The sequence below is a fragment of the Ambystoma mexicanum genome, chromosome 1p (genome assembly GCF_040938575.1).
Source record: "Ambystoma mexicanum isolate Mex_15411 chromosome 1p, UKY_AmexF1_1, whole genome shotgun sequence".
Classification (NCBI taxonomy): Eukaryota; Metazoa; Chordata; class Amphibia; order Caudata; family Ambystomatidae; genus Ambystoma; species Ambystoma mexicanum.
The window spans coordinates 389,555,598-389,579,954 of NC_090921.1; the positions used below are offsets into that span (position 1 = coordinate 389,555,598).

The window sequence follows — 24,357 nt, forward strand, 5'->3', positions numbered from 1 at the left end:
CCAGAAGTTTCATGTGGAGGTTGAAAAGGACATGAGACAGCATAGAACCTTGGGGACCTCAGCTAGTTGGCAGGAATGGATTCTGTGAGAAACATGACAGTGTCTCCCCAACTAGTCCCCAGGGTTCGGTCATCTAGGTGGCCAGGACACGACCATCACTATTGGATCCAGTTCCTGGGGGTGGACCAGTGAGGCAGGATTACCTGGAGGGGTTGTAGGGGGGTGTCCTTGGGAAGTGGGATACCGACGGTTGAGACGTGGTATCCCCCTTCTTTCAACACATTGTCCCCATCCTACCTGTCCCCTTTTCTGACACGGAACACTTTCACACAACACGAAAGTAATGGACTGGCACTAGAGCAGTTTACCGGACATGTCCCAATACAAGGGTCAGGCGAAGTCGGGCAATCGACCAGAATCGCACACACACCTACTTGATGGCCCTTTTCCTTCCCCACAGGGATCATAAATAGCAATGCAGCATCATGATTTGAGCAAGAAATCGAAAACTAATAACCTTGATTGATTAGCTAAAAAGGACAAACAAAATCAAATGAGTAAAAAGGATCAAACCTGCAAAGTAGATAAAAAGAATAAGTTGTACAAGGGCAGTAAAGTGGCTGAAGTTAATGAAATGGACAAATAAATGTAATGAACAAGAGGATCAATGTGGACGTGAGGAATAAAGTGGATAACAACATTTCAACTAACCCAAACTACTAGATCTTAAATAACAATAAAACAAAGAACAATACAACATCAAGATCCAAGCGAGAAATCGAAAACTAGTAACCTCTAATGTAAGCTAAAAAGGACAAACTGGATAGATTGAGTAAAGTAGATCAAAGCAGTGAAGCGGATAAAAAGAATAAATTGTACGAAAGCAATAAAGCGGTTGAAATTAATGAAATGATTGCAATGGACGAAAGGAACAAAATGGACGAAAGGAATAAAGTAAAGAGGATGGAAGGATGAATACAGGAGACGGATGAGTGCATAGTATAAATGGAAAGTGCAGAATAGACGATTCGAGTACATGAGACTGGTGTAGTGCATGAGACAGATGGAGGGCACGGAACGGATGAGTGCGTGCGACAAGTGACCTGGGATGCACCGATAATTTAGGATTAATGAACGAAGTGGGTGGAGCGGATGCAGTGGGTGGAGCGGATGCAGTGGGTGGAGCGGGCGAGTGGGTTGAACGGGTGAAGCGCGTGGAGCGGATGAAGCGCGTGGAGTGGATGTAGGTCGTGCTACGGATGTAGGGTGTGAGTAGATACTCTAGTGGAGCGGATTGAGGGTATTCAGCGGATGTAGGGCATGATGGTGTTGAGCAGATGTAGGGTGTTGAGCAGATTTAAGGTGTTGAACAGATGTAGTTTGCGGTTGGGTTGAACCGATGCAGGGTGTTGAGCGGATGTAGGGTATGGTGCGCGTGCGGAGCCGGTGTCGAGTGCGGAGCAGATGGATGATGTATGTGGATGGAACGGGTGAAGTGGTTGGAAGGGACGGGTGAAGTGGTTGGAAGAAACAAGTGTAATAAAGGGAAGAAACGGATGAAGTTGGGTGGTAGGAACGGAGGATGGATCAGGAAGAACGGGTGATGTATATGGATGAGACGGGTAAAGAATGAGGAAGGAACGGATGAAGTATGTGGACATAATGGGTCAAATTTATTGAATAGAACAATTGAAGTATGTGGATGGAACGGAGGAAATGAGGTTGAATGGGTGAAGCATATGAGTGGCATGGATGAACTGGGTGGCATGGATGAACTGGGTGGCATGGATGAACTGGGTGGCACGCGTGAACTGGGTGGCACGCGTGAAGGATATAGATCGAACGGGTGAAGTATGTGGCGGGGAACGGGTGAAGTATGTGGCGGGGAACGGGTGAAGTATGTGGCGGGGAACGGGTGAAGCATGTGGAGGGAACGGGTGAACGAGTTTAGAATGGGTGAAGTGGGCGGAACGGGTGAAATGGTAGAACAGATGAAGTGGGTGGAACCGGTGAAGTGGGTGGAACCGGTGAAGTGGGTGGAACCGGTGAAGTGGGTGAAGTGGATGGAACGTGTGAAGATGTCGTATGTGGATGGATGATGCTTGGAGAAAGGATAATGTGGGTAGAACGAATGAAAGGAGCAGTGCGAGGAACAGATTGGAGTGCGAGGAACGGATTGGATTGCATAGAATGGCGTGACTTACATGGAATGGTTTGGAGTGCATGAACGTTTGAAAGAGCATTGAAACAAACGGTTTTGAGTGTTTGCAACAGCCGTAATGCGTAGAACAGTCGGAGTACATGGAACGGATGAAGTAAATGGAACTATTGGGGTGTGCTCGATGGCAAGCACCTAAGGTAAACCACCATATCACATCTCCACGCTTACTCTTTTACACCACCACTCAACTAGAACAAAGTGATACTATGACACCATTCGGTATAGCTGTTCTCATACCATCATTTTGCCTCATACTTCCCATCACCCTAACTAAACACTACTGGTTACACACCCTCCAGCCTAGGCGTTCTCCTCAGGCCTAACGCAGCCAGAGTCGGTCTGGATAACAACCTGCCAGCACGAACACATACTCTTGATCTCTCAACCATCGCACCTACCGCAAAGAAGCAGCGATCACACGAATGCCACACCAGCTGCACACATATCCGGTGCTCACACGCACCATTTTGACTCCCACCATTTCTCTCTACTGACTTGAACTTCTGTTCCAGAGGGCGTTCAACCTATCAGCGCCTTGAGACCATACCAATGGTACATAATGTGCTATATAAAATTCAGGAAATCACTAAAAACCTTCAACACCACAGATTAAACCTTGAAACCAAAACCGGAAAAAGGATGACTAAGCCGGAAAGGACATGGACATCCCCGACCCGAGAGGGTAGCACCCACGGCACCTGGAAGGGTGACACAGGATAGATTGGAACACAGGCGGCACGCACAGAGACTGGATCAACTATCCCAGACAATCCCATCAACACTTTCGCCCGCCCCTGAGTTACCGCCAGGTACCACAGTAGCGCGGAATTGTCAAGATATTGGCAATCACCACACTACCTAAGAGGCTGACATAGGCAGGTGCACCGGCCAGAGCAGTATGAAGGGAGGATAAGGGGAGCTATGAGAGAGCATGTTAGAGGTGGGGGCCAGAGGAGTAAGAAACCTTGTATACCAGTCGGACCCAGATCAGAACAGAGCCGCATCAGGGGAGACTAAGCAAGCCGAGCGCCTCAATTCAGGATAGAAACACAAATTAACCAACCCTACTAACATTTTCCCTTTCTGCATACACCTCTCAAACTCCAAACCAAACACAACCAAAACCTACAGCACAACAAACCGCACAAACTTCACTACATTGCAACAACAAAACAAAAACACAGTCTTGCACAACAGTACACGACTACCGGCCGCAAACACCCAGGCCCAGCCAACGGACCCACCGGGCTGAGGCCGCCAACAGCACATCGCTGCTCTCTTGCACTTTTCCTGCTTCCTCCCACTAACTCAACCTCCCCTCCTCTTTCAGAGCTGCCAGAGCGCCAGGGGACCACTCCGGTGGTGATAGTGCGTGGTACAAATGTCCTTTAACATTAACATAAATGCAAAATAACATAACGTAACATAAAAGGTGGAGCACGAGAGCACAGGACGAGCAAGGCATACCGTACCACGTGAGAGCTAACCCAGCACCGAAGTTTAAGAGGAGGCGAAAGACGGCGCTTACCGAGAGGGTGACAAGATGAAGAGACAACCTTACCCTTTCCGATCAAGGCCTGTGAAACCTCAGCAGACGGCAGCATAAGACCGCCAACAATAGCCAGAGTGTGTTGCAGCAGGTGTCAGCAGTACACAAGACCCTCCTCCGCTGATTACCAAGTCGGGGAGAGACGCTTGTCTCAGAGGTACCAACCTTGACTCCAAAGGGAAAGAAAGCCAAGCGGTTCATCACAGCTGGTGAGTCGAGGGGAGAGTAGATAAAAAAAAAAAAAACTGTGTTGAAAGAAAATGGGAAACGGCTAATTTGAACTTTGAAAGGTTTGAAGAGACAATTGATGAAAGAGGGGGAATACCACAACAACAGGGGCGTCCGGCACCAAGTGGGTGCTCACGCAGTAAACTCTGGCCGCTTACCTGATGGTAGAGACTACCATAACCAGAAGAAATTGGGAAGAGGCGAAGAGAGGTCCAAGTGGTCATGCAGGGTAGGACAAAGACTGATATGCAAATGGATATTTCCCATCTGTGAAAGGCACAGTGAGTAAAAGCAGTGGCTGCGAACTCTCAAGTGGTTAATAACCACTGAACAGGTTATCATGTCTGTTCTTGCGAGAGAGGGGCGCCCGCTACCTTTGTAAAACTATTTTTTAAGGAACCTGGGATTGGTAACCCTATGTCTCCTGGGGGCAACCAGACGTGGTCTCCCTCTCACTGTGCTTAGAGAGGCATCAGCTTCACCTCACTGATGATCCCCAACAAGGGTGAAACACGTGTATGGGGTTGCTGGTGGTACTCTCGTTCAGATTGGAGTTGCCATTGTATTTCGGTGCTGGACTGCCCCTGGGCAGGACAAAGACTGATATGCAAATGGATATTTCCCATCTGTGAAAGGCACAGTGAGTAAAAGCAGTGGCTGCGAACTCTCAAGTGGTTAATAACCACTGAACAGGTTATCATGTCTGTTCTTGCGAGAGAGGGGCGCCCGCTACCTTTGTAAAACTATCTTGTAAAAATCCTCTGTACCATAGAAAGTCTTGACCGACAGAGGAGTGTGAAAGCTAAGGGAAATGAATCCTGCATGGTGAAATTAGTATGTGAACAGTGCGTTGTAAAAGTTGGCAAGAGTGAACCCGGAAGGGGGATGCTAACAAGAAGGGACGAAGTCTGAAGTCCCATGAACAGTGTGTTGACAGTAATGAACCTGATGGAGGGATGTCCACAGTGAAGTGTTTGAAAATACAATAAGGTTTGTGAAAGTAAGAAGCATTGTAAAACCAGGGGAAGTGGATTGTCCCCCCTTCGCATTAGGATCCCAGCCCGGAAGAGAGAGATCCAGAGGGTGGAAAGGCATCACCCCAATGTTCATTTTGAGAGGAACTTTTTGTTTAATTAAATGCATCAGGTCCTCGAAAGCAAGAGACTTTTATTGAAAAGAGACCACCATCGAAGAACCTGATGGCTATTACGGAACTGCCGACTCGTGCTGTGCTCAGGAGATCCACCTTGTCCCTTGCTCAAAACGTGGAGAAGGGAGACCCCTGGTAATCACTCGACAATCACTTTCTTCTTGATTGAAAACCCTTGTGAACACTTCTTTATTGAAAACCCTGTCCCACACACTTTTCTGTAATTAGTCGAAAGGATTTGGCAATAGTTTTTTGTAATTTGTTTTAGTATAGGCCTTTTTACTTTGACCAGACGCTACAAGGACTACCTTATTTTTCATTTGATGGTTGAAGCTTGCTCCCATCTTTGATTTAGGTTTAGAGTAGGCGTTTTTCCACCCTGCATTTACAGTTTAATAAACACCCTTGAACTGTGATCGCCTGTGTCCATCTTTACTGTTGCTACCATGAGGTTGGGATGTGACTCAATTGAAACTAATTGGGGAACCCCTACAATTTCAAAAGCTTAGAGGGCATATAGCCCTTGAAATGCCACCATGCAATCAATAGGGTTTGATATCTGTAGCAGTAGGGAAGCGATTATTTTCCCTGGGAAAAGATGAAGGATTCCAACAGACTTGGTTTTGATATCCCCTCCCGGGTGTTGCATTCGACTGACCCCAAAACCTGGCTTAGCGTTGAAGTTCGGGATAGAAGTCTTAGCAGGCGTTATGGATCCTGACTTTTGGGGAGATATGAAGGGTCTCTTACAAAACCATGGCGAGATCCCTTTTGAGGTACGTCGGGGAGATCAAATTGACATGCCAGGTATCCACACTGATGTAAAAACGTGCATCCAGATGTGCGGAATATGCCAAAAGACCAGCACACACATTCCATCACCTGCCCCTCTAAACCCAGTGCTGTTCATAGAAATTCCCTTTTCAATAACTGGTATGGACATAATTGGACCGGTTGAAACATCTAGATTAGCTAATAAATATGTCCTAGTGGATTATGCAACCTTAGATCCTGAGGCATTCCCAATGCGAAATAATACCACCCAGCAGATGCTTAAACATCTTCCCGTATTTCTCTGGGGTAGGTTTTCCCAAGGAAATACTGACGGACCAAGCTTCCACAGACTTTTCTCCCTTTTAGTTGCTATATGGAAGAGAGCCGAGAGATGTCCTGGGCATGCTCTGGGTAACGTGGGAAGAACGCAAGGAGTCCCCTATTCCCATCTCGCAAACCAACGTCCGAATGAGAGAACATATGAAATAGCTCCAAGACTTAGTTTGTACTCGTATGGAAAAAGCCCAGAGCCAACAAAAGACCACTTATGACAGGAAGGTGAATTTGAGATCATTCTCCATAGGACAGAAAGTATTGGTCCTCTTACCATCCTCGGAGAACATGCTCGTCTCCAAATGGCACAGACCTTATGAGATAGAACGAATGGAAACCTGTAATAGAGTAGCCCAACTGGATTGAAAACAGAAAATCCAATGATATCATGTAAATCTCTTTAAAGAGTGGAAAGAGAACCCATCAGCCACCCATGCCAAGGTACTAGCCTGTCTGTCTGGTGCCTGAAGACATAGATGACTTTGATTGAATTCCTTCCGAGTTAGCTACTCGACACCAACAAGATCTAAAAGATGTAACAATTCCATTCCCTGATGTATTCTCAGAAAAACCAGGAAGAGTACAAGGTACATAATAATAGATTAGAACACCTAAAGGTAAAGTGGTACATATAAAACCATATTGACTCTCGGAAGCCGGTAAACAGATAGTGATCGAGGAAGTCCACAAAATGTTGAAAGCCAACATTATTGATCCCTCCTCAAGTCCATGGTTCTCTCCTATTGTGTTGGTCACTAAACCGGACTGTTCCTGGAGATTCTGTATAGACTTCCGTCAAGTTAATGCTTATCAGATTTCGATGCCTATCCCATGCCATGCATCGACTATCTAATTGATAAACTCGGATCAGCCACCTTTCTATCGACCCTAGACTTAACTAAGGTGTACAGGTAAGTTCCTGTATATGGACCAGATAAGGAAAAGAGGGCGTTTTCAACGCCGCTAAGATTATTCCAACTAAATCCCCCCTTTCAGTGTACACGGTGTGCCAGCCACTTTACAACAACACCTGATTCATCAATCCTACAACCCTTTTCTGATTCTGTGGAGCTTATATTGACGATATCTTCATTTTTATAGTAAGACCTGCGAGGACCATCTCTTCCATCTTTATACCATCTTGAAAGTCCTCAGGAACGCGGGCCTAACTGCTAATCCAGCTAGGTGCAGTTTGGCTCAATCAGCCATAAAATATCTTGGCTTCTTTGTGGGGGAACGGGAATGCGCAAATCCCTACATGAGAAGGTAAAAGCCATCTTAGATACACCAACTCCCAAGACGAAAAGAGATCTGAGAGCTTTTCGCTGGTTAATAGGATACTACCGAAGATGTATCCCTAACTTATTGGACAAAGCAACCAGGCTGACAAACTTAAGAATGCCGAACCCCAGAAACGTAATTTGAATGACGAGGATGAGATATAACACCTTGAAGCAGACGCTATGTCAGAACCCCATTCTAAAGGTAGTCGATTTCTCTAAAGAGTATCTTACAGACAGATGTCTCCATTACAGGGTTAGGAGACGTCCTGTCCCAGGTTTGCGATGGATTGGAACATCCCATACTATTCACCAGCCCCAAGTTATTTTTACGTGAACAAAGATTACTTGGTGTTGGAACTGGAGACTTGGCCATCAAGTGGGCCATTATCGATCTTGGGTACTACTTATTGGGACGAAAGTTAACACTCGTTACAGACCACTCACCCCTAGTTTGGATTAGCCAATGCAAAGACTCCAACCCTCGGGTCATGCAATGGTTTCTAGACCTACAACCCTATTGTTTCAATGTGGAACACTGTAAAGGAAAAGACCAGGGAAATGTAGATTTCCTTTCCAGGTTCCCCTGTGAAATAAAAGTGGCTACATCGCATGGAGGAATGGTATGTGAGAAACCTGACTGTGTCTCCCTAGCTAGTTGTCGGAGATCTGTCATCCAGGTGGCCAGGACACGGCCATCGATATTGGATCCAGTTACCTGGGGTGGACCAGTGAGAGAGGATCACCTGGATGGAGGGGTTTGGAGGGGTACTGTGGGAGTAGGACACCGATGGGTGAGACGCGGTATCCCCCTTCTTTCAACACTTTTTCCCCATCCTACCACGTAGGATATTCCAAAACACTGCCCCCCGCCCCCTTTTCCGACACAAACACTTTCGCACAACACGAAAGACAATGGACTAACACTAGAGCCGTTTACCTGACATGTCCCAATACAAGGGTCAGGAAAAGTCGGGAAATTGAACAGAATCACACACACCTGACTGCCCTTTCCTTTCCCCACATGGATAAAAGGTGGAGCACGAGAGCACAGGACGAGCAAGGCAGACAGCACAATGTGAGAGTTAACCCAGCACGGCAGTTCAAGAGGAGGTGAAGGATGGCGCATACGGAGAGGGTGACAAGGAGAGAAGCGACCTTGCCATTTCCGATCAAGGCCTCTGAAACCTCTGCAGACAGAAGCATAAGAGCATTAGATCGCAAACACAATCCCCTCCTCTGGTGATTATCAAGCTGGGGAGAGAGACGCTTGTCTCTGAAGACCAACCTTGGCTCCAAAGAGAAAGAAAGCCAAGCGGTTCATCACAGCTGGTGAGTCGAGGGGACAGTCGATTAAAAAAAAAAAAAAAAAACTGTGGCAATTAAGCAGGTATTGAAGTATGTAAGACAAGGAAAAAGCCTCTGGTTGAGGAATGGCTTTTTGATATGAAGATTCTTTCAAAGTGTGAGAAATGTTTGTTATGTAAGCAACACAAGGAAACGGTATATGAAGATCTTTGGGGGCCGTTCAATGAATTTTATGGAAATTGATGGATGTGTATTGGGGTGTAAGTTATGTATTTTTCTTCGAATGGAGGGGGGGTGTACAGGGGAGTGGGTGTGTATTTGTTGTCCCTTGTCTTGTCTTTTCTGTTGTTGATTTTGTTGTGTTGAATTGTACCTTTAGAGATTATGAGTTTGGTTTTTGCAAGAGTGAATGTACAGTTGTAATTCATGTTATACTGCTTGTACAAGGATTTATTATTGTATCTGTACATAGTTCACACTCTATATTGTTAGTTATATGATTTAATTGTTTGGTTGAAATTATAAATAAAGGGAAAAAAAAGGAAAATAGCAAATGGCCCTGTGGGTGCTCATGCAGGATGCTCTGGGCTATTACCCGATGGTAGAGACTACCGTAACCAGAAGGCCTTGGGAAGAGGTGAACAGAGGTTAAAATGGTCATGCAGGGGTCTTGTAAAATCCTCTGTACCGTCGAAAGTCTTTGACCGACGGATTAATGAGAAAGCGAAGGGAAATTAATCCTGCATGGTAAAATTAGTATGTGAACAGTGCGTTGTCAAGAGTGAACCCGGTGGAGGGATGCTAACAAGAAGGGACGAAGTCTGAAGTCCCATGAACAGTGTGTTGACAGGAATGAACCCGACGGAGGGATGTCCACAGTGAAGCGTTTGAAAATACATCAAGGTTTGTGAAAGAAAGGAGGATTGTAAAACCAGGGGAAGTGGATTGTCCCCCTTGGCATTAGCCTCTGAGTCCGGCAGAGGGAGATACAGGGGGTGGAAAGGCATCACCCCAAATTTTGAGAGAAACTTTTTGTTAAATTGAATGCATCAGGTCCTCGAAAGCAATAGCCGGGCAGATAGCACAGCGAGTAGAGCGCTCGCTATGACATTTGTGCAGAGCCTGCTGACGCAGGTTCGAATCCCAGCAGGGCCAAACTCAGCCTTTCATCCTTCCGAGGTTGATAAATGAGCACCACACACTGTGGGTAACAATAAGCAGCGCTCAGATGCCTGAGGGTTCATAGCGCTACATACATGCTAAATTATTATTAAGAGACTTTTATTGAAAGGAGACTTGAACATCGAAGAACCTGATAGTCCCATACCAGCTATCGACTCGTGCTAGGAAAGCTAGAGTGTGTGCTGTGCTCAGGAGATCCACCTTGTCCAGTGCTCGAACCGTGGGGAAGGGAAACCCCTGGAAATCACATCCTGACTTATTACTTGTGAAAACTTTGTTCTTTATTGAAAACCCTATCCCACACTCTTTTCTGTAATTAGTTGTAAGGATTTGGCAATGTTTTTTAATTTTTTTTTTCTTTTAAGTATATGCCTTTTTACTTTGTCAAGACGCCACAAGGACTGCCTTATTTTTCATTTGCTGGTCGAAGTCTGCTCTCATTTTAGATTTAGGTTTAGATTAGGCGTTTTTCCACCCTGAATTTACAGTTTAATAAAAACACCCTTCAACTGTGATCACTTGTCTGTCTTTACTGTTGTCCCAGGGAGTTCCTTACAATCCCCACTGCCTTACTAAAGTTTTGCATATACACCATGGTCACTGATGAAGCATTTTTATATAACAACATTGGACATTAAAACATAACTCAGTGCTGAGGGCATGTTTCCCTATTACAGTAGTGTTTGGATGTTACAGTATATGCGTATACCTATGTGCATTTGCTTTTGGGAACGTCCCTTCAGGAAACGAAATGGGAGATTACGTTTTGAAAGTTGAAAGAAAGAGCAGGATTGTTAGGCATTTGTGGAATTTATGGTAGGTAGTCTGGTTCCTGAGGTTAATTTCAGTCCCTTGAATTACAAGACCCTGCTTGACAAACTTTGAGGCAGGTCTGAGAATGTTCAATGGTGTCTGGGGTTGCAGGGTAAATGCATGGTCTTGGGTAGTATTTGAACTTTTTGGCAAGGCATTTGGGGCTGAGGCTGAAAATAGAACATCACATTATTAACAGAGATCAGTTAGACTGTTGGAGAAAAAAACATTTTTTTTGTAGAGCAGTGAAACCAGTATCGATGCAGACAAAATGAGTGGTAGGTCGAAGCACCATATTCTTTGTAAGGGAAGTATTTAACAAATGATCGTATAGATCAGGGTTACTTATGAGGGCCGCCAGGTGTTTTGGACTTCAACTCCCATAAGCACTAGCCTGTATTGTCAGTGTCGCAGGATCATGGGGCTGTAGTTTAAAAGAAATCTCGAGAAGCACAGTATTCTAGACACTAGTGAACAGCAAAGAATTAGATCCCGGAATCTGTACCGTATGTAATTGCTAAAATACCATACCCAAGAGAGGTTTGCTCATTTGAATAGATAGTGAGAGGTTCCTACTGCTGAACTGTAACTCTGAGAAATATTGCCTTCTGGAAACTGTAGTGCAAAACTGCCATTAAGATTTGACCCAGAGAACAGTACACGCTACAACTTGTAGAAAACGGAACTACTAAATTAAGTGAGCACATAGCGGAACCATGAATGAGAGACTGAAAAATCTGTGTTCATTTAGAGAAGAGAAGCAAAATTGCAGATATCCACATCTAGAACACATGTCACAAGTGGCTTCAAGAACATACCAACTTCCAAAGATAGTTCACTCCCTCTTTCTCTAACCTAGGGAAGGGCGGTCTCAACGCAAGGCTTGTCATTAGAGATTAGTAACCCCTACTTTTTCTAAGGGTTTGTTGATGGCCTAAAGGGAAATGTCTTTGCAGACCTTTAGGTTAGGGAACACCTAAATTGTTTCTTGGGGAGTTAGCTAGATAAGTTAAGTTACAACACATATATATTCCTTCAGACACTCGGGGCCCCACTCCACACCGTCCTTTTCCTCTCCTCAAGTCTTTCTGTCTCTCACCCTATTCTCCTTCTGTGTCCACCCTTCTCCACCCATCGTGTCACCTCCTTGCTGACTGTTTCTTCATACTCTTTCCGATGTTTCACTCTCCTCCCTGCTATCACCACCCTCTGAACTTACTCCCTACTACTTCTCCATAATGCTGCTACTACTACCCCCTTCTCTCTACACTAATCACTTTTCACCCCCTTAATCCACCCTCCCTCCACTCTGCTACTATACCTCTCTCCACACTACTACCTTGCTGTACTCTCTCCCACCCCCCTTTCACAGTACCCCTTCACCCTTCCACTCACCTTACTATGCACTCCATACTCTCACACACACCATTCATGCACACTCACAACCCAGTACCCCTTTCTCTCACTAACCAATACCACACTATGCCCACTTCTTAAGTAATTCTTCTCCACACCCTTCCTCTGCATGGTCTCTGGTCTTGGTCTTCCTCCTTCCTCAACCTATTCTGTTCGATTCTATAGAATTTTTATATAGCGCTGACTCGCCCACGTGCCTCAGAGCGCTGACAGAACACACAAACATAAAGGTTCAGTAAGAGGCGCTGAGACCGTGTCAACGTGAGAAGCAGGTAGGGATGGAGCTAGATACCTCCACCATCAAATAGGTGAGTTTTGAGGGCTTTTTTAAAATTGTGACCTCACCCAAATAACGCGCACATTCTTATTCCTCCGTTTATCATCCCACTTCTCCCTTCACTTGGTACCTCCCTCACCTCCCCAGGCCAACTGCTGCCACCGCACCGCCTCCCCCCGGGAAGTGTTAGCAGTGAGTAAAGACATGAACAAGCACGCACACTGAAACCGCCCACTCCCCCACCCCCACCCCAATCGGGTCTGCCGGTTTCATGAATGGTAGCCAGCTACAGCAACCGTCTGTGTTGTAGGAAGGGAATATCCTTCCCGGCGTGCATGGATGCAGGACTGCTCCGGGGCCTGCTAGCGGGTAATTCTCTCTTGTTCGTCGGTGTGCGTGCAGCTCTGTAGGTCGGAGTGTTCCATGTTTGGCACTTGGGTGCAGTCGCTGGTGGAGCTCCGTGTGCATAGGCAGCTGGGATTGTTCAGCTTGCCGGAGTCTCACGCGGCCTGGACATTGCTGACTTTCTTCTGGTCGGGTGCTCGCTTCTCTCCCTCTGGGTATTAAATTTTCCTAGGGAAGACAAACTGTCAAGCATCGTGCATTTGCAATATTGGGCAAGATAAAGTAGTACTGGTGTCCTGCAAGTGGGCACAAGAAGGGGCAGGGACTGTGACCCTTTCAACTGCCACCTTCCCCTTCTGGAGTAGGACTGGCGTTGGCTTACACCCTGGTAGGCCTTCCACCACAGGCTGAGAGAGTGTCCGTTTACTGACCCTGTCACATATAGTACAAGGATTTTTATTTAGAAAATAGTACAAATGGTTCTAAGGGTGTACTTATCTTGACCACCTGTGGGCTCCCACCTCCCTAACCCCAGGTTTGACAACTATCGATTGGTAACCCCGACTGTCTCAAAGCAGCTACAGTTGAGGGCCTAAAGGCTAACACTTTATGTAACCGGCTCCTTCTGGTGTTTTTCTAAAGAGACCCTAATCTAGCGCTCGCCAGGTATGTGCTGTAGGAAAGACTTTTTTCTTGTTCCAGTAACAGACACCCTGGTCTGTTCGCAGCACGCGCTCCCTCTTTCTCCTTTAACTGATCTCACTTCTGGCTCACTCACTTCTTGCCCCTCTCCTTCCTACAGCTTCTCTTACACCCTTCGCTCTTCATACTCTACCCTCTTTTATCCCTCCAATGTGCACTCCCTCCACACCCTTCTCCTTTTCCCTCTCGTCCCCTTTCTAAACACCCCTCTCCTTTCCACTCCATTGAGCACAGATCCCTATCTAAGCCTGTGTTCCCTAATCTTACCACTGTTTAGCTCTTCCAACTAGACCCTCCTCCTCCTGCTTCACCCTGCCCTCACTACTGCTCCAGCTACCAAATTGCACTGTCTCCACACCCACCTATCTTACACTTTGTCTCTCACTCCTCTTTAATTCCCGCTAAACATCACCCCTCACTTTCGCTCTCCTTCTCACTCACCTTGCATATCCACCACACCTCCCCTCACCAACTATACTCAATGTGTACCACTCTCACGCAATCAGTACCACACCTGCACTCTACACCAACTCTTCAGAACTCCCCTCCAGAGTCCTTCTTTCGCGTGGTTTGATTGCTTTCATGCCTCCTGATTTCACCCATACAACCCACACTCTCTCATTCACTCTGCTTTATATTGTTTGTTTCCTAGTTCTTTCTGTTCCCCACACCTCCCGCTCATCTGCCATTGTTTCGAGCACTCACTTGACAATGTTAGCCAATCTCTGGATATTCTTTCCCCAGGGGCTCGGTGACACAGGTGCAAAGCTTTAAGAACCCCTCTTAGCCTGCCCTATTTTTAGTCTCTGTTCAGGGTAGCAGATGTGTGCTCAGTCGGCTCGGTTTTCTTGTGGTGCTCATGTACTGGTGAGGTCTGCCTCATTTGGTCTGGGAAGGATTTTTGCGTCTTTTACCTCTGCAGTCCCTTCTCACTTCGTCTTCTGTTGTCCCGCCATTCCTCTTGGGTTAGTAGGTCAGGTGCTGGGTGTCCCATCTCTGGGCAATAAAAATCCTAGTCCATTCCGGTTTTCAATTCCATTCCACTGGATCTGGTACATGATTTCTTGGTTTCACCCAGGTGCATTCTGCGAGTTGCTGTCCTGAAAAAGGCAAGACAATTTTGGTCAGAAATAGTACCTGTAGGCATTGTGTGAGTGAGTATGGTACCCACTTTAACATTCAAGGCACGTAAGGGGGTTTCAGTAACTAGGGGGTATCCCCAACTGAAACTTTCTGACTCTGGCTTTCGCCCTGGTAGGCATCCTGCCCTGCATTAGCTGTCCACCACCTTTCTCCCCCCTGCACCCCCTCCTTCCGGCCTAACCAGACATGGTCCAGTGAGATACGTTGTCCACAGATTTGCCATAGTGACAAACGTGATGAATTTAAATAAAATTCTAAAAAAAACACACACTCTACGTTGAGCCCTTAATTTTTAGATCAACCGTGAGGCGTTTCCTGTTTTTTGCTGTAATTTGTCTGCTTACAATTGATACTTCTGGTACTCCTTGTAAGGCTAAAAGGTTTTAAGTACTTTCAACATGCCGTTAACTGTTGTTCTCCTGTCCCATGAAACCACACCATTTTGCAAATCTTTCTGTGGCTATAACTCCCATATTGTTTCTTTAATGCGCATTAGTACCTGGTGAGGGTCAATCAGATTGTTACAAACGATCTGATTGGCCATCGCCAGGTCCTCACTTGCCTGTCAAAGCACTGGTCGCAGCCACGTTCCTCAGTGTTCCTTTCCGCGACTGGCCGCCATGGAAACAGAGAAGGGACTAAGTTCCATGGCGCCATCTTCTCCACCCCCTCCTCCTTTGCACGTCCACCATCTTTTTTTTGTTTTCCTCTTTCAGTTGCAGAACGCCACTATTTCGCAACTAAAATAAAGAGACAATTAGTATCCCGGTCTAACGGGCTGGGGTGCTAATGGCAATAAGCCCCTCGCCAGGGGGCATTAACTATGGTCCCCGGGGCATTACCTGATGCAGTAATGCCCGCCAGCTCGGGGATTATTGCTTCCACCCTTGCATCCTCAGGCGAATCTTCCTGTACCTTACCTACCCACCCGAAACTGCAATACTCACCATCATCCTCTCCTGCTTAGATTATGCAAACTGCCTTTACCGAGCCGCACCGGTTTTCCAATTTAGGAAACGCCAAACACTCCTACACTGGCTCCCTATTGGTTGACGGACTACCTTTAGAGCCATGTGCATTGCTCACAGTGCCATCCACAACACCGGCCCCGAATTCCTCCAGAATTATCTCCTATGCTACCAACCCACCAGGATCCTCAGATCTGACACAAGCACTTCTCATTGTTATTCCCCAGTGCAACTCGACCAGATTGGGAGGATCCTCCTTCTCCATCCAAGCTCCCATCTGGAACTCTCTCCCTCTCCACATCGGCTGCATTGACAACCAACTTGCATTCAGAAAGTCCCTCAGAACTTGGCTATTCCCTTCCTCTTCCTGAATCTCCTTCCTTCACATTCCCATGATTTCCCACGCACACAAGCACGGGCCCAGACTCACTGAAACTTCAACCGTTCACGTTAGGATGCCAGCTGCTTTTGAGGCGATCCACCCTGCTAAACTCGGCCCATTCCTCTCCTGCACACGATCCCTCTCACATCAGCCCCCGGGATTTCCTGCACTGTAACTGGTGCACCCCAGTTACCAGACAATATAGTAGATTGTCCGTTACCACTGAAAAGGGTCTGTACAGTTGATAAGACCTTGATATGTGCGTTGGGATCTCATACATACTCCCTCCTTGGTCTAAAACCTAAAGGCCCTGCACCGGCAGGTCCGGTCCTATCGAATGTCAAAGTGGGCTTGCCCAAAACACTCGGAATGCTTGATTAGATGGATCATTGGAGGATTGACCTCTCTAATTATCAAAGGCGCTTGCCCAAGCACTCGGAATGCTCGATTTGTAGGTTCACTGGAGGTAGAAATGAAGTGCGCCTGGTTGAATTTGGCTAGAGGACAGGGTATGCACTTAGATGGATTTGGGGGTTTGAATGGAGACACACTAAGAAGGCTCTGGTGGCAAAAAACATGACACTTTGGTGTTTTTCAGGATGGGAAATATATCATAGGTTTGATCCTTACAATACCGGCAAGGACATGCCATAGGGCGGATCCATGACATGTGGGTGGCCTGGCACTGCATCTGATTAACACATGTGGCTACACTTTGAGCATTACGCCTACAAGATCTCATGCTCACCCATGATGCTCCAAGCTTCTTGGTAGCACCCCGCTTCGCACTTATAACTGCATTGGTTAGCTGTTGAAACACAAAGTGGTATGATGTGATGTGGTATTTATAACGCGTCTGTACACAAGTGTTTCTAGGTGCAAAAAGGAGGGGGAAATAAGGGCGGAGACAAAGTAACGATCTTACTAGGCCTTGTATCATTCAGATAGTGCAAGTGCCGGGAAGAGGGGTAGGGGGGGGGGGAAGTGCAGTTAACTCACAAGTGCAGCCAGCAGATGGATCATAAGTGCAGAGAAGGGAATGCAGGGTTGCAGATACAGACCCTTAAGTGCTGCGGAGCCCAGAGGCAGTGCAAGGGTAACTGGACAGGTAAGAGCCTGTGCCCAAGTTCAGAGGGTGACTAGTGCACGGAGCAGTCGGGTGCATCAGCAGGGGAGAGGAAGAGAGGAAGAGAGGAAGCGGAAAGGAAGGTCTTGAGTTGCTTCCGGAACCGGAGGTGGTTCTGCTCAAGTTTGAGACAGGGAGGCTGTTCCAGACGGAGGCCCCTGCCGAGGAGATGGTTCTGCCCCATCTCTCTGCTTGGAGAAGCGTCTGACCCTCAGAGTTGGAGGTGGATGAGGGGAGTGCTCGAGAAGGAAGATATTTAGGAAGGGAAAATTGGAGGTTGAGTGGTCCCAGGCTCCAGAAAGCCTTGTGGATAATGCAGAGGGTCTTGAAGTTGATCCTTGCAGCCATAGGGAGCCAGTGATGAGATTTCAGAGCTGGAGATATACGATCCCTGGGCTTGCGGCCAAGGACAAGTCTCACAGTCCTGTTCTAGATAAGTTGTAAAGGACAAAGAGCAGAGGCAGGAAGATTCAGAATGCAAAACTGGTTACATGCAAGTATCCCTTGACATAGCGTTTATTAGATTACTTTAACTTCATTAGAACGTGGAAGACACGTAGGAGCATTCAACCCCGACTGATAGGTGCTCTCGAACAACCAGCCCGTCGCCTTGGGAGACTTGGGGGCAACCGGCCCATAGTGCCAGAAAGGTCTGTCGCATCGAAGATAATGAGTTTAAGGTATGTATAAACACACCACTTCTGGCACGACTCTCTATTGGCGCACTCTAGGATGCAGCTAGCTCTGTGCCAAATATGGTCATGCTGGTCACATCCATTTTGCACTTAAACCCCATATTTGTCTCAACACCTCTGCCATTAGTATACAGCGCCAACCTGCGAGCAATTCGGTCTAGCTGGGTTCACAATGTCTTGGGAATGCCCATTTCCCAGAATGCATTATCCAGCATGATCTTTTCTCCTATGTCAAGGGGCACTCTTTGATTTGGCCTTGCCCTTTTACATATTCTTTTCGTTTTCCTGTGGACTCCAGCATCTGTGGCTTATCTAGCTTCACATGCCACAGTTATAGATTCGGTCTCTCCAGCTCTTGTAGGACCTTGGAGATCTCGCAGCAATGTCTTCAGCGTTCCTTATTCCCTTGGCAACACTGTTTCCTGGTTCTCTGCTGCAGCATCCACATTTCAGAACCGCTCCAACCATTAGGGCTCCTTGAGCAGAAGGCACACAGCTGGACTCGGGAGGATGACTGTACCAAAACACTCTCCTCTAGGCTACACCAGCTACTTCCCCCCGTTTGACCTTGTGCAGGTCCCCATAGTTTCGCCCCATCTGCAGTGTCTCTTCTCACCAATGCCGGTAGCAATACAAGACACAATTCTCTTCTAATCAGCGTCATGGACGTGGTTTTCGATAGACCGAGGATGTTCCTCCAGAAATAGCTCTCTATTTTGGCCCAGATAAATCCTGGCAGCTGTGGCGTCGGACCCGAATATTATGCTTGCTGTTACTTTAGACTTGTAGAAGTCTATCACTGGGATCAAGGAGTATCAGCCGTATTTGTTGTCGATGGCTTTTGCTTGCAATGTTAAAGTTTGTATTTTTGCAAAGAGTACCTCTTGCATGGGTTGTTCCAGAGCATAACCTTTTACTTCAAAAGAGTGGCTTCTTGAACAGGGAGTTCCACATGGCTGTTCATTGTCACACCTGCTCTTTAGCACTTATGGAAGTCCTCTCCGAAGACTTAAGAACTTTGAGTTCAAATTGTTGCTATCCATCTATTTGCGTGTAGCCTTTTTTTCTTTTTTTAAAAACTTTATTTAGTGCAGTGACAGACATACATCCTGTAAACTCATACATAGGCGAGTTTGTTACATTCTTGTTTAAAACTATCTTAGTTCAATCAGACGGGTTACAGTTTTTGTTTATTCACATATTGCGCGCTCCAGACCCAGAGGTAATAGGGTGCAACAGTATGCAAATGCGAAGCTTACACAGTTATACAATATACAATGATATGCAAATATAATATGTGTAGCAGTAGATACAGAGCACAGTACAGTGTAGGAAGCTATATAATTACAATAATTTCTAATGTACAAATATACAATTTACAGATGGTTCACTCTGCGGAGCCCTTAGACTCACAGGTAGAGTAGAGACATAAATGGCTGTAAGTTACAACGGTAGGAAATGTTCAACTATACAAATTACTAAATGTTCCACAATCATGTAGCAATAAACTCATAGGTGGAGCAAATTCCACATGTGTATCAAGGTAGCATACCGTTATGTAGGGATGGTGGGTGAAAGGCCCGCAAGGGTGCGAGGCTATGGGTCGGTCGAGATAATGTTTGATAACATTTTTCCTAAAGTGTGGGAAAGATTGGTCCCTGCGCAAGTCTTGAGGAATAGTATTCCATAGTTTCGCTGCCTTTACAGGGAAACTATTACCACCGATAGTGGTGAGCCTATGTCTAGGTATAATCAGACAATTAGTATTGCCAGCTCTAGTTGGTCTGGTGGTAATTCTTCTTTGGAATTTATCTGAAAGGTAGCTGGGGGCAGCATTGTTGAGGGCTTTGAGTCAAAGACCGCGTCTTGAGCTGAATTTTATCTGTAGAAAGCCCTTTATGTTGGCGTCTGAGGGATGAAATATGAATTCTTTTATTAGTACCTAGGGCTGCTCTTAAGGCATTATTTTGTAGTATCTGCAGCTTCCGGATAGTAGTTTTACTAGCCCCACTGTAGAGGGCATTACAATAGTCAATTCAGGATAGTATTAAGGCTCTGGCCAAAATCAGACCACTATCTTCTGAGAGGAAGGGTTTACCTGCTCTTAGCAACTTGCAGGTATGAGCCGTGGATGAATTTAGGGATTTTATCTGTTTGTCAAAAGACAGTGTGGAATCCAAATAGAACCCAAGGGTTTTTACCTCCCTGGAGACTTTGATGGTGTTCCTGTCGATAATTAAATGAGGCGAACTGCTGTCCTAGTTTTTTAATGTTGGCTAGTGACCCCAAAATCAACAACTCAGTCTTATCGTTCAAGCATAGGCCATGAGTGGCCATCCATGCTTGGATGATAAGATATACCTTGTCCACCAACTCCGTGTCCTTACTATGATCCCCTGAAAGTGGGAGGAGAATCTGAGTGTCGTCTGCATAATTTGTGTAGGTGACACCCAGAAGGTCCAAATCATAAAACAAAGGCTTGGTGAAAATATTGTAGAGTGTTGGCGAGACACAGGAGCCCTGCGGAACACCGCACAGAATAGGGGTCCGGTCAGCAGCTGCTGATGGGGGAGAAAACTCATCGTTCTCTCACGCAGGAAAGAGTCAATCCATTGGTTAGCTTCCTGGGCAGCTGAGTCAAGGTGTCTGCAGAGGACCTTATGATCAACCAGATCAAATGCGGCAGAGAGATCAAGTAAGAGCAGAAGTACTGTCCTCCCTTTGTCTCTCAGCTCATCTATTTGTGATTTTAAATCTATTAAGTCTGTTTCCGTTCCGTGTAGTGGGCGGAAGCCAGATTGTCTCTTGCCTAGGAGATTGTGCAGTTCAAGATGTAGTTGAATTTGATTATAGGCAGCTTTGTCCAATATTTTGAGTAGAAATGGAACCGTGGTGATGGGATGGTAATTAGTCGGGATGAGGGGGATCTAGTGTCTGTTTCTTGAGGAGAGGGAGCACCCATGATTGTTTGAGATTGGCCGGGATGGTATCTGTAACGAAGGAGGCATTGATTAGTTTAGTACTAAATGGAGATAATTCTCTGGCAGCATCTTTTATTAGTTGTGCTGGGCAGATGTCGCCTTTACAGTTGGAAGGCTACAGTGACAGGATTATTTTTTCTACTTCCAGTATAGTCATTTTTTAAAAATGGAATGTGTTGGTGTGTTCTGTCAGTGATGCGCTAGGCAGAGGGTTTTTTGGTGAGCACTGTAGATTTAATGCGTCTTTTTTCTGTGGTCATGTATATTATTAGTCCCGCATAATGCATTTACTTGGCCGCGGTCATCTTCCGAAGGTATTCGCGGAATGGTTCCCATATTTCCTTTGGTCTGCAGCTGGGTGCAACCTGCGAAATGTAAACCTCCTCCCTTTCATTGGCATAAGTTAGTTTCCTAAACCATGCATTAACATCAGGGGCAGATTTTGATTCCCAGCCCTTCAATATCTATTTTTTAGTAATGAGACTTCCCAGATTGAACAGTCGGCAAATCTTCACAGATACCTTTCCAATGTCTCCCAGCACGTATTTGGAGGGTAGAAGTGTAGGGGGGATATCCGTAATATCATGCAAGGCTTCTGCCAAAGTGCGCTAGAACTGGGCAATCTTTGGGAAACTCCAGTATATGTGCAGGGAGTCGGCAGCATCTGCGCCACATTTTACGCTCTCACTGCTGGTCATGGGTGCAAACCTTGCTATCCGTGCAGCTGTGTAATGCAGTTGGGTTAGTATCTTGAACTGTATTAGTCTAAACCGAACATTCAGGGAAACTTCCCTTGTCAACCAACACCATAGCGACCAATGCTCATCATTTATTACCATACCCAAATCTTTTTCCCACTTTCCTTTGGTGTTGTGGACGAGTGCTTGGTTATCCTGACATGTTTTGTATAGTCTTGAAAGGTAGCCCATATGTGTACCCCTTAAATATATTGGGTTACCCCCTGATCACGCTCTCACCAGATTAAATGCCCCCCTCTAGGGAAGTAAGGCCATGAGTCTATCTTGCAAGAGATAACAAACTTTAATCTTTACAAAGATGAGGATTGGGGGGAATGGCAGAGCACTCTGGCTCCTGAAGACTAATGGCAAGCAGGCGCCTTTATACTCCTCAACTTGGTCACTGGATAACGGAAGAGCTCATCCAAAACTACTGTTCTTCCTTAAAAGGGATGTTGCCGTCTCCAGTGTTGCATGGTCAGGTTTACATTTAGACCAACCTATGTAACATACTGCTGCCTCTGCAGGAATACATTGTAGCTCTTGCTTAGCATCATTTGCTATGTTATAAACATTCATACATAAACGCATCTTCGCGCCATACTCTCAGCACTTAAAATATTTTATCTGGTCCAGTAATTTCTGCAAAAAAACCTTGTTTCCCATAGTACTCTGTGGTGCATTTAATCTTTTTTAGTCTTCATTGGCTTGTGATGGACAGGAAACAGCTGCTTAGTTACCTCGTTTACTCTGTAGTCTTTTTTTTTTTTTAGCACAGGCTGCATTCTTGGCACAGAGGATTCTGCTGTTTACCATGCTTTCAGAAAGGCTAACTACCCTTTAACAGTTTTACAAATATATTCAGCTAAATAATTATTTGTGCCTTTATATTTAAATCCTACCTATCTTTATTTAGTGACCCACCTCCCCCCTGGACTCTTGTAGTGCTTAGAAAACTGTTAACAGAAGTCTTGCCTAATTCTAAAACGCTTGGGAAGTTTGGGAATGAAGAAAAGCACTAGGCTCCTTCCCAATGGTCTTGACACCAGTCTTCTAGGGTCTGTACTAGACACTACCATTTCCAATGTTTCACATCTAATGGGTTCATGGGGGAACGAAGGTCCACCAGCTCCGGACCGCCACTCTCCTTTTAACATATTGAAGCGTTCTTATTGGGTTATTGCCCAGTTCAGCAGTGAAGTTTTCATGAGAGACAAAAGTTCCGTCAAGGAACAGGTCATGCAGCGTCATTGCCTTCTCAGGATTCCACCCAATTTGAATATCTTGGTCAACCGTCTGAGTAAGGCCTGGGCAATTCCATAATGGAAGCGCTTCGCAATATGATGTCGACACATCAAGTCTCTTAAACAATCTTGACCACGCGTTTACTGTTGCGCAGAAGGGATCAAACGTACAAGTGTCAGCATGCTGATTGGCAAGTACCTTTGACTTCAAGTTCGAAGGGGAGGCACTATGTCTCTTAAGCCATATGCAATGGGCGATCCTGGGGGGGGGGATACCAAAATCCGGCGTACTGTGTCTGCAAAGCAATGTAGTATAGTACGAAGTCAGGCGCCTTCAGGCCTCCTTGCTCATACGGTTTGGACAATCCCTCCCATTTCATTTGTGGTACCCCGGTTCCCCATGTATAGCTGGTTGCCAAGGAGGGTAGTTTTTTAAAGCAAGCGCGTCCCGGGCAAACAGGAGTATTGTTAAAATAGTACAATAGTTTAGAAACCACTACCAGTTTCCACATTGAGAGTACAATTTCGTGAAATGGGAAATTTTGCTCACAAACTCAACTTATCCGCCAGCGTCATTAAGTATGCCTCATGGTTATGTGCCAGCAGTGATTGGTGCGTACGGGAAACCAGTATGCCCAAATCTTTACAGTTTGCAGTTATGAACGCCATCACATCCTTCGAGGCATGTGTAACAATCATTGGGAACAGCTCCGGTTTAGATTTGTTAATATGGTACCCAGAGTATGTAGAGAACTTGCAGACCTCTTCCAGCAATGGAGTCCGGTTTTGCATTGGGTTTCGAACATACAACAGTGTGCCGTCAGCGTAGATAGATTTGCGGTGCACCGGCTATATGCAGGCCTCTATGACTGTGTTTACGACTTATGATACGTGCAAGGGGCTCAATTGTTAGGGCGAAGAGTAAGGGGAATACTGGTCAGCCCTGCCTCGTAACGCGACCCATGAGGAACGCAGGCGACAACGTGTCACCAGTGTGGACTCTGGCTGCCGGCCCAGCCTATAGCAGGCGAATAAACTGTAAGATATGATCCCTGCACTGCATTTGTTGGAGCACTGCGAAAGAAACTGCCATGAGACGTAGTCAAATGCCTTCTCGGGCGTTAAGCGAGGCAGCCACGGCCTGAGTATTCGGGTTGATTTGGGACATGATGTAGAATAATCTACGTTGTTAAATGCTGTGGAGCGGCCAGGGATAAAACCGGATTGATCAGGATGGACAAACGTCGACCTATGTGGCAGGATATGGGTAGATATAATCTTGGAAAATATTTTGGTGTCAGCATTAATTAGGGATAACGGCCTATACAAATCCATCGCAAAGGCTGGTCTGTTGGGCTTAAGTAATACAGTGATCACAGCTTCTGAGAGCGAGAGTGGGTAGATGCCCGTATTGAAGGGATTACTCCCAGATGTTCAGTAGCCTGGGAGCAAGAATTGACCGGAACGCCTTATAAAGTTCCATACCAATACCATCAGGGCCGG

At 46.1% G+C, this 24,357-nt stretch overlaps 1 protein-coding gene across 3 annotated transcripts in view; it reads left to right on the forward strand.

Annotated features, from left to right (window-relative positions):
* Positions 1-24,357, forward strand: part of LOC138570801 (uncharacterized) — a 941,103-nt gene that overhangs the window by 181,194 nt on the left and 735,552 nt on the right. The window lies entirely within an intron of this gene.